The 8,293-nt window shown below is 38.7% G+C and overlaps 1 long non-coding RNA gene across 3 annotated transcripts; it reads right to left on the bottom strand.

Annotated features, from left to right (window-relative positions):
- Positions 1–328: 328 nt before the first annotated feature.
- Positions 329–6,281, bottom strand: LOC140845231 (uncharacterized). Of its 3 annotated transcripts, none has more exons than XR_012124017.1 (2): positions 6,049–6,281; positions 329–649 (listed from the first exon to the last, which is right to left on the bottom strand). It is a non-coding gene; the product is annotated as an uncharacterized lncRNA (long non-coding RNA). The 3 variants fall into 3 exon arrangements; XR_012124018.1 differs by having other exon boundaries at positions 329–644; XR_012124015.1 differs by having other exon boundaries at positions 6,061–6,281.
- Between the last annotated feature and the right edge of the window lie 2,012 nt (positions 6,282–8,293).

Below are 8,293 nucleotides of genomic sequence, written 5' to 3'. Positions count from 1 at the left end.
TGCTGTTGCATCGATCTGCCGTGGCGTTCGTCTCCTCACTGGGGGGAAGCGCAGACCCGAATAAGGCCATTGGGTCTTACAGCACAATTAACTAAAACATTGGCCATTAGTGATTAAATCAATCTCTAGTCCCTCTTCCCTCCCTAATGGTTGGGGTTGGAGTTGGAATTTCCATCCTTCTAATCATGGTTGTTTCTTTCTAGTGGGCAGCGCCCCTTCTGAAGCTAGGTTGGGGCCTCCAGTCAACAGTCATTATCAGCATACAAAGGACACTCTTGGCACACAGGAGATCCTAAGGGTTTGGGGAGTTGTATGCAGGAATCAGGCACAAAGACCAAACATTTATTATTTGTCACATCACAGTAGGTGAGGTTGGCTTTGCCCTAGAGAGAGGCCCAGAGTGGTGGTCCTTGGGGGCCTCTGCTGCCTGTGGGCTAACAGGTATGACCTCCTCCCAGCAGGTGCTGCTTCAAGGGCCTCTGCTGCTTCCACACCAGGCACAGGAACAGCCCTCCACATCCCAGCCTTCTACCAATGACAGTGGTGTAAGCAGTTCCTTGGGCCTTGCAGGCTCATCCTGAAGGTTCTAGTTGTCTTCAGGAAAGCATCAACCCCTTTACACCTCTGTCTCTTCAGGCCCACAGCTGTTCTACAACAGGAGTAAATGTTCATTTATACAGAAAAGGAAGTCATTAAGGATATTAGATGCTTATAGAATCTTCAAAAAAGCCAGGGAATCAAAATTAGAAGATACACTGTTAGGAAAAAAGCCCCAAAACACAATGTACAGCTAGTTCAATTGGTTCCACTGGTCTGCAGGCACTTGGCAAAGAGAAACATCTAGAAACAAAGAGCTGAACTTAGATACAAGATGTTCCCACTTCTTGTGCTTCTCAACAGCCTCAGACTGTTGCTCTTTCAGCAGCACCAATCATTTCAGTGGGAAGATGAGGAGGGTCCTCAGGCACCCTTAGGCCCACTCAAAAGACTCACAAGCACATGGTACGACCGCTGATCAGAACTCGCTGTTTGCCTCCTTCTCTAAACCATATTCTCATCAATTCTTTATCTGCTTCTTATATAAAATCATTTCTTATCTGATCACAACATGAAAACAACTGATCAAGAAGAACTTGTTTTAAGCTTTCTCAACATTTCCTTCCATACCAGTTAGTATAAATTAACAAACAGTCATACATATAACCAGTTTTTCCTGCTCATTCCATTTGAGCAACATTATTGAATAGTCCAGTGCTGTCCCTCCGGGTGTTCTGGGGACCTTTCGCTGCTCGCAGTATTTCAAAGAACCTGATGGGCCAAAGTTAATCAGAAATCAAAGTACAGGGGAAATATCCACCAACATATAAAGATTTCAAGTAACAGAGAAATAGAGAAACAACCACAGTATTTGCTCAACAGATGCTCCTGATGATGTTAAGGTAGTCCAAAGGACAGAGTGATTGAAAATATTTTACAAGTTTTTCTTGGATTAGTTGTTCTACAGATGCCGTATGAGAACACATTCATTTGTCAAATATTAGTTCCATGTCACAAATATTGTATAGTAAATCTCAGGAAGATATTTTTTAATGGAAAGTGGTCCTTAGAGACATTTTCAAATGGTGATACTTAGCAATGAAAAATACATGCACAGCTTTGCTGGCGATAGGAAGATGGCATTTACAACAAGTCACAGAGACAGGAATGTGGCATTTTTGATAAATCATAGGAAGAGTTATGACATTTGAAATGAAAATTGAAGATCATTTAATTTACTTTATTTTCCATAAACTAGAGTAATGCCTCCCTACTTAGTTTTATAACCATGCTATAAAGCATGTACTTCATTATGATTTCATAAATTATGTTACAGAAATAGTCACAACTATGCCTTGTAAATACATATCTGGTAGACATTACTGTTGTTGGGAAGACTTATTTTACTAAAATTTATGGTTCCAGCATTTTTCATCTACTTGATATATTAGTTTGATGCTGTAAGACAAGATAAGGTTGCATATATTACATATATAATTACTTTTTTCAAAACGTTTAATTTAGGGGGAATCCCAGAAGGTATGCAAATGTCTAGTTTCTGACATTTCTTCCACATTAAATTCAAAATCCATTGAGTAAAATTTTCCAGTGTTTTTAAAAAATTATTCTTTCCAAAGAAACTGAACTAATGAGTTAGTTAAATTTATTTTTTGCCACCATCTCCTTCTTTATTAAAGAAAATATCTTTAACATATTGTGGCCTATGATGATTTATTTATCCTTATGTGTATATTTTGCCCTATTTTTAATGGCATCATTTATAATTTGCTATGAAAATGTGTGCACATATGTAGACATATTTGCAAAGAAAGTATGGATGTACAAACTTATGATATCTTCAAAGTTGAGATTAAGATTTCTCCCTTCTACTTCAGAGAGCTACGGATGAGGTCTCTGAGAATGAAATAAATATCAGGATGTCTTAAGTACAACCTTTCATTCTATGGTCATCATTTATTCATTCATACTTTAATTCAACAAGATATTACTCTGTTTTCTGGTTTCATTGATAAGGAAACTGAGATGTAAAAAGTGATTTGCCTAAAGTCTTATGACAAATTCTTGGCCAGTCAGATTTGTGTCTTTTCCTTAGGTGAACATGAAACAGCAAACATAGCAATTGCCAAGGTGGGCATAGAGCCCAGACAAACATCAGTTGACTGGCCAGTCTTAGAATTCACTCCATCAGGTGAAAAGTCCAGGTAGTTGAAAACATGTTCTACCATCATTGGTGCCATAAGACAGTATTGCTCCCCCAAACGTTTCTCAGAGCGGCAGTTGTATCAGTAAAACATTTCCTGATCACTGGCTACATAAGCTTATGTCTTATGAATGTACTATTGTGCCAGTATATTTTGTTAATAATAAAACATCTACAGGTTTATAGAATGACTGTACATGTATTACCTGTAATGCATAATCATTTTGTGTGCCCCTGGGGTGTGCAGCCCGGATTTGGGGACCACTGTCACACGACACTATACAGTCTTATTCTGGAATGTAGGTGTTCAACTTAGAGCAGAGCATATTAAGCAAAGAATACCTTCTCTTTTCTTGCTTGGGCACATTTTTCTCAATTGTATGCCCATCTCTTGAACAGTAGATGTGCCTAATTATCTTTGAAAGACAACTGCTACTGTTCAAAGAGTTTATAAATAGAAGTCTCAAAAGAAAAGGAAAATGCAATATTAAGAGTCATTATACATTGTTCTCATTATTCTAATTTTGAAATGATGAGCCCAGGCTAATGTAAACAAATTGTAAAGGAATAGAATAGCATAAAGGAAACATTTTGACATATTTAATGATAACAGTTTCTTAACAAAACCTTTCATGAAATAAATTAGAATGTAAAATTAGGAAGAGCTACCTAATTGTTTTGGAAAACTGAAGAACAAAACTGTAGCAAAACTTTACATGGTAAATGTATTTTAAAGGGTGTTTTAACTCGTAACTCCTTACTTAGGTTCCAGTGATTTCAACAACAACAACAACAAAAAATAGATTTCTGAAATTTAACATCTAGAAGGAAGGAAGTGATGTCTCCTCCCAAGCTAGTCCTGCCACAGGCTTTCCCGCTTCTTCCAATAAGCGCAGCGCGATCTTCACAGTCAAAACCACAGCTGTAGGCTTCGCTCCTCGTGGTCCTTAAATCCTGGGTATCCGGGTACCTGTACCTCCTGACAGCCCCTGGGCAGTCCTGGTCTACACCTCTTGTCCTGGCCTACTACCACTCACTCTCTCTTGCTTTTAAAAATATTCTCGTTTGGACAGAAAACTACGATTTCTCTGCTCCCTGCTTCCTGTTCTCCAGCAAGCCCTGGGGACTCTGATTGTCTACACTTCCTCCTCCGGGTCACTGACAGGGCCCAAACCTCTGCTCCCTCTGCAACCAGTTTCAAAGCCGCACCCAAAGGAACCTTTATCAAATGTAAACCACTTTCTTAACGCATTCAGTGTCACAGAGAAAAGCATAACTCCTTGCTATACTGCCTCTCTTCTCTGTATTGTTGTCCAACACATGCAGAAGCACAGTCTCCTCCCTGGCCCACCCACTAATTCCCAGGAGCCTCTGCGCTCCGATGCAGAGGGCTTGCCCCACGGTTAGTCTCCTCTCATGTGTTCATGCCTGGGAACAAATGCCAATTCCGCAGACATCCTTTCCTCCCACCCAAAGTCAGCCCACTAACTGCTCATCTGTGTCTATTACATGGCTCCAGCCTCTCCCTTCCCAGCACTTACCATCAGCTACCATAATTGTGATCAGCCACCTATCTGCCTCCTGTTAGAATAAGAACCCAGAACTAGTACCTGTACCTCTTGCCCATAGCAGTAGCTTTGTTCCTTCAAACAATGTCCAGTACGTTCTGTAGTACATATATTATAAATGTTCGTTAATGAAAGATTAAAATATATATGCATAAAATCAAGGTTAAAGGTCATTATGCTTATTTAGTCTAAAATGCCCCCTTCTGCAATGAAATAGTCCCCTAAAATAACTTCTAAATCTGGCATGTTTTTCAAAAACTATAAAAAATTAAGCTTCATCATTCCCCCAAAATTTCAGATATTGATATAACATTCACTGTAGTTTACAAAATAATGAAATAAAAATGTTAGTTATTATAAAATGAGTATAATAATAGTAATAAAATTGATGTGGTTGATTCTTCACAAACTAGAATGCAAAAGAAATACATTTTCATTTTTTTTTTAGGACAAAATAAATCTGATTCCATGTCAGCATTTTGCTGTGATGGCAGTAAATCCAACTGTAATCATTTTTGAACTACACATCCTCCCCCAGGTTTGCATATTGAGTGGGCAGGTGGGGGTTTTATAGATGGACAGAAAATAAAAACATGGGCTCTAATCCATCATGGTTCCCACTGAGAGTGCTTTTGGACAAGTGCACTTGGTCCTTTGAAGCTGGGGCTCCACCATCCCATGTCAAGCTGGATTAGTCCTCTTCTGGGAGCCCCAGTACCCCTGGGGCCACCTATCTGGATGAACCTCATGAACCAGAGCCTGTGGAGGCCCTGCCAACCTCCCAGAGGAAGCCAGTTATCCAAATGTGATCCCTGCTGTCCTAAAACCTCTTCTCCAAGCCAATTCCTGTCTCCACTACCTCTCCTTTGGGATAATCTCCTCACAGGTCCCAGAGTTTCAGGAAACTGAGATGGTAGAGACGTTGTTCTCAACAGCCACCACGCTCTGCCCTGCCATGAGGAAGGTTCTTGCCCTGTTCTCCTTTAGCAAAATGGGCCCACAACTCTTCTCAGAAGAATGATTTAAATACATTGGATAAAACACATCCAGTCACAAAGGAAATAAATTATATTGGAATATAATTATAAACATGTTCCTTTATTAGCTACATTAAATAAGATCTAACAATGAGATTAAGAAATGCTGTGACTTAATAAGGACCACTTAATTTAATAAATACCATTATTATAGTGATAGGCAAAACATTTTTGGATATCTGTAACAATTGTACATAAATATTAAAATATTTAAAATTTCTGTGGGTTTTAATGGTAGGTCTCACACTGCTGTGTTTTTATTTACATTTTAATTAAAGAAACCAAAATTTCAATAGAAGTTAGTGAAATTGGAGTTAGTGCAACAGTCAAGTTCACAGAACCCTCATGAAGAACCTAGTTTATTATATGCTAATCATAGCTTCTGCACTGAGGTAAATAGTGTGACAACTAATCAAGGGAAACCTTACTGACAAGGTGTAAGGAAGCTTGCAGGAGAAGCCCTCAGGCCTACCACTCCCCACAACCTCAGATCCCACTCGAGAAGAGGAGGCCACACTGTTTTAGTTACTTTTTCCCCAGGCGGGGGGAAGGTTTCTATCTCCCACTTCTTCATATGCACAGCCAATGAGAGGCTGTCTCAGCTGCCAAAGAGGGGACATCACATGCCCGTTCCTTCCAATGGGTTTTTTTGTTTAGAAACAGCCCCCTGACCCCAACACCCCACCTGCACACACACCAACTCAGCCATTTTCCTCAATGAAAGAGAGTTCTTCTCCTTTGTTCTCCAGACATGTCTATGGTTCTGTGGTAGCTTGCATGTCCTGGATTTCAATTCTCTTGTATTCCTGAATAAAGTAGTTTTTGCTGGTAAAATAACTTTTATTTTTAAGGTTAACAGTAGGTTATCTCAGTAAGAGTCCTGACTGACTTTTGAAGACAGTGTTCAGTATAATAGAAGTGAACTGCTCTCCCCAGGGTGCCTTCCTGTCCCATGACCATCATAACGGGGCCCCACCTGCCTTTATTGTCCTACAGGTGAAGTTGGTTCCACCTACAAACATGGCAAAGTCACCGTTTCTTCTCATTTGTTGGTGGGACATTCCTAAGGTTTAGCTTATACACAGAATGGCAGTCCATCTTTTCTATGCTGACCTGATTTGAAAAATCGGGTAAGGAAACAGAGATGAATACAATGAGGTCCAAATCACTTTGATCCTTACCACATCCTTGTGAGCTGAGTACAAACTGGGTACCATGTACTCCTCCTGCAGAGTGGGTAAAACAAGGAGCAGTAAGACTGGGTTACCAAAGTTCCAGGAAAGTCAGAGCTGGGTGGTGATTTGCATAATGTTGCATCCTCAATAAGTTGCTAGAAATGCTGCAAAACACACATATTTAAAGAGAAACCAAAATTAGGGAATATATATATATACATTTCTGCTCAATATGAGGCTAGTATTCATTTCCCTTTGATATTTTGCCTTCCTTCTCTACATGTTTTACCGAACAGGGATGTGTTTGAATTACATTAGACACAAGCACATTTGTTTGATTTAAAATCTTAGTTTAATAGAGTCAAAAAATTCTTTATTTCATTTTTCTGAATAGTTGGTTATCTTTCATGCCATTATATTAGACTATATTACCATTTAATATGTAATTTTAAATGTTGATTCTGTCCTAATTTAAGAATTTTGGAATCATTAAAAAGGCTGAAGTTTTTCAGAAAATTTCTGGAAGTGAAAAAATTGAATAAAGTATCCTGAAAGGTCATCATAAAGAAAGCAAACGTCCAACAAACCACATGCTAAACCATAAAGTAACAATAGATTTAAACTTATTTTCCATTGTAATACTTGAAAAATGTAGTCATTGAAACAGGCATGTTTTGAATGAGAGGTATTATTTTTAATATAAAAGACTGTGTATATGAAATTGTCTAAATAGAGGAGTCTGTTTTCTATTAAATATGTAACTCATATGTATTCCATTAGGTTTCCTACTTGGTAATTCTCTGTGCTGTTGCTATATATAACATATATACTATTTTAACTGTGGAAGGGTATAAACATGCAAATTACAAAGAAGGGAACTGTGTTTAATCATGCATAATTAAAAATTTCAAGCTTAGGATGGGTAGTTTATCTTGTCAACAAATGCACAATCAACTTTCCCCAGTACTCTGAGTGTGCTCCAGTTGTACTGACTGATAAATAATGTGTGTGCTGTCAGTAAAACCTGCCAAAGAATTAGTAGCCTCGGTGCTGGGATATCACAGGGTGACAGCATGCACTAAGTGGTCTTAGTGGTTGTCAAGGTACCACGATAAAAGACAGTCATATTCACAAGTTAAGGTGAACTAAAAATAAAATTGTTATATATCAGATGGAAAATGTAATCTTCAAACATCTGTTAATTTGATTTAAGCATTATTATTTCCTCATGAATGGTTTATGAGATTTGTATTTTTCCATGGTCAGTCTGAGAATAAAATACAAATTTTACATGTAGGGTTCCAAGTTAAGATAATTGCTTCAAGATAAATACATTTTTTCAGTATAGGTAGTTTAAAATGTTATTTGTAAACAACTCACTAATGAAGGTGCTGGGTCCCTTGGGGATATCAATAACATGCATGCAATTAACATGTGTAAATGCCATGCCCAGAGCCACCTGTGTCCTGAAGAAGGTACATCGGACACGCAGTGCCTCAGACTGGAGCCGGGTAAGGAGCTAGGGCTCATGGGACTGCAGGTACAGAGGAGGGAATGCCAACCTTTGTGTAGGGTACACATTGGCATTCCATTTCTGGAACTCATCTGGGTAAAGTTCACAGCAGGCATGGCTGTGCGCTTCCCCACACCTAATCTCTCCCTGGAGATTCATTCAGAAAAGAATGAAAGAAATGAATAATTAAAGTGGGAGGGAGAACACATTCAGCTATTCAATCAATGCATTATTTTGCATTT

Source organism: Manis javanica, chromosome 2 (genome assembly GCF_040802235.1).
Source record: "Manis javanica isolate MJ-LG chromosome 2, MJ_LKY, whole genome shotgun sequence".
NCBI classification, from domain to species: Eukaryota; Metazoa; Chordata; class Mammalia; order Pholidota; family Manidae; genus Manis; species Manis javanica.
Note: the sequence above shows the minus strand (reverse complement) of the source record. Positions and strands in the feature narration are given on the sequence as shown.